We start from the raw sequence: 3,018 nt of genomic DNA on the forward strand, positions 1-3,018 counted from the left end.
GTTATTTTTCAAGCGAAGACAGTTTGGTTGATGTGGAGAAGTTTTTGAAAGTAGGGATATGACGAATGAGATATTCTGATTATGTTGTGTTGTCATATCTCAGCTCATTCAGTTTTATTTAAGAGGTCATTTGTAGTTCCAGAGTGGTGGTTATGTTTCTTTTTCCTTTTACTATTTCATTTCGTTTATCCTAATATCATATTTTGGAAAAATCCTTCCAGCAAACAACTATGTTAATATTGTTGTACGAGAAATTTTTATATTAGTGTCAATTTGTGGAATTTATATTATTTATTTTGGTTTGTGAAATTTAAATTTCGTCATGTGGACAATATTTAGTTTATTCAAATTGTGTAGCCAGTTTATTATTATTTTTGGCTTATGAGATTGTCCTGTTCCCAGTGTTTCATCAAAGTGTGTGTGGTATAAAAATTTGTATTGAAGCGCGGGGAATCTCTGCCCTGCTTTGGTCCACAAATTTTATATGGAAATTGATTTTTCGGGTACTGTGTTGTTCTTATATGTTGCCTTATCGTCTCACGATCCAAACAAAAAATAGATTTGTAGTGGTCCTGGGTGAGATGGATTGTCCAATGTGAGTTATCGAGATAGGATTCTATTGATTGGCCAGTAGCTTCGACACGTAAATACTGATTCTATTAGGACCAGTTTAACGTAACTTGAATAGAATATGCGAAAACTTGGTTCGAATGTCTTTATTTCTTCTCATTCTTCTAATGTTGCTCATATATTAAATGGCCATTGTTTGGTTTTTGCTAAAATCAGGTTTTTGGTAAATTTTAATAAAGTTGCGGATTCTATGAAATGTGTGGTTGAAAATGAGTTTTGAAAAATAAGAGCAAAATAGTATCTAAGGTTGTCAAGTGGCATCCACCTTTAGTCTCAAAGGTTAGTGGTGTTAAGCTTTGTACGTGAAAACTATGTAGAAAAGATTGTCCAGCACGATTCTATCTATATCTCTATTCAAGATGTGGGATTTATCCTTCAACAAAGGACTCGGTGTACTTTTAAATTAGGTATATTTGATACTATAGAATATACTTGACATTTTTGGTATGTTAGACATAACGGTTTAAATGACATAAGTTTATACATTTAGTAACTTAAAAATGGAGAGTAGTGGGCTCGTGATGTAGTGTGACCTTTGATAAAGTCTGAACATGATATTAATCAAGCCACCTAATTGAGGTTGGTGAGACTGGAAAAGTCGACAAATTGAGAATTAAACAATTAAAAAATATAGCAACCAACCCTTTTAAAGTTGTCTTTTTTCAGCTTTTTCTTTTCTTTTTCCTGTAACCTTTGAAACAAGGGATCTAATTAGCAACACGTGAGGTTCTCTTTTCTCCCTTGAGGTCCCATTGGTTCAAGTGCACAATAAATGATATGATTATTTTTAAATTTGATTCCAATTATTTAAATGATTTACCTAATTGATGACTAAAATATTGTGGTTCCATTATTATAAATACCTTATTGAATTGAATTCAATGCTTCTTTTAGACAATATGGTTGGGTTGTCCTAAGTAGACATAGTTCCTAATTTGTTAACATCGAAAATTATTATGGTTTGATTTTTCTCTAGAAGTTGTATTATGATGAAATGAACCAATCTCAAATTTATTTTGAGAATAATTTTTTATTCTTTAATTTGGTTGTTTGTCAAACGTATAAGCTCATGTATAAAGCCATTCATACAGAAAAATGGTTTACAGAATTCTGCTAGATACTCAACATGTGGGCTCCAGGTTGTGATAAAAAATGCCCAAAAAAAAATCCTCCACCCCACCTCCCATTGTGTGTTGTCCGTGTTATTTATGTGTGCCACATTTCCATGCACATAGCGTTCCCCTAAGCTCATTTGCTGAACTTAATTTTTTTACATTTTTTCTTAATATATTCCTACATTAAATAATGATTTAAATAGAATTAGTTTATATTTGTTGATAACAATGTACATTAAATATGGACATATTAGAAAAATTAAAAAATATCAATACTTTAAATAATGAAAGTGCCCTATAATTTGGGGCTGACAAAAAGGAAATCAAACCCATTTTTATGGGACGAAGGTATAATGAATTATGCATGTATTGAATACTGGTAAGTATTTTCTTGTGAATTGTGGATTTTTAAATTGTTGTCCATTCTTAGCTCCATTTCGAAGTGTTCGACATCATCTCCAATATTTTGGTTGTCGTAATTTGAAAATGCCAACAAATTGTTCAACGTTCACCCTGCTTCCTTGAGAAATGTGATCGAGAGAATATCTAGCATGTTCGAATTGTGTTTCATGATTTTTAAATTTACACCTACATATCCATTTGGAATACAAGTAGAGCTAATCTTTGCTTATTCTGATTATACAATTTTCCTCTCGAAGATGAATTTCGTGTTGAACCAGACAAAGAAGCTTCATCTTCATCATCGTTATCATTATGAAAACCTTATGAATTTTGTAGAATTCTATTCAAATATATGAAATCCATGAGAATTCATAATCTTAAGAAATCAAATAAAATCTAAGTTTACAACAATGTGTGTGTGTATGTAGAATACTCAATGATAAATTCAAATAAATTAGAAAGAACGACTAGTTGCTAAATCTATATATTTAGTTTACGACATCTCACCTTCTATCATGAAAGATCCTTTTCTTTTTTTGCGAAAAAATGGGCCATGTGAAATTGTATAGTATAACATGCAATATTGTGTCGCATGTATGATGCATTACAACAAACATATAAATTTATTGAGTTTAAACCAAGAAATAACATTCATCCAAGTTAACCTTTTAGCTAATAAATTGAATTTCTATAGAATATATCTTTGGATAACAGACTTTATAATGACTAATTAGTAATTATTACCATTATAAGACAAATTAATTGCTACACAATAATAAGAATAGGTTAAATTTTGATAAGCAAGCTCAATGTCACACCCCATGTAGGACATAGCCGACGTGATATATTTCATGTACTTAAGGCACAAAAT

The sequence above is a fragment of the Olea europaea genome, unplaced genomic scaffold (genome assembly GCF_002742605.1).
Source record: "Olea europaea var. sylvestris unplaced genomic scaffold, O_europaea_v1 scaffold4531, whole genome shotgun sequence".
Classification (NCBI taxonomy): Eukaryota; Viridiplantae; Streptophyta; class Magnoliopsida; order Lamiales; family Oleaceae; genus Olea; species Olea europaea.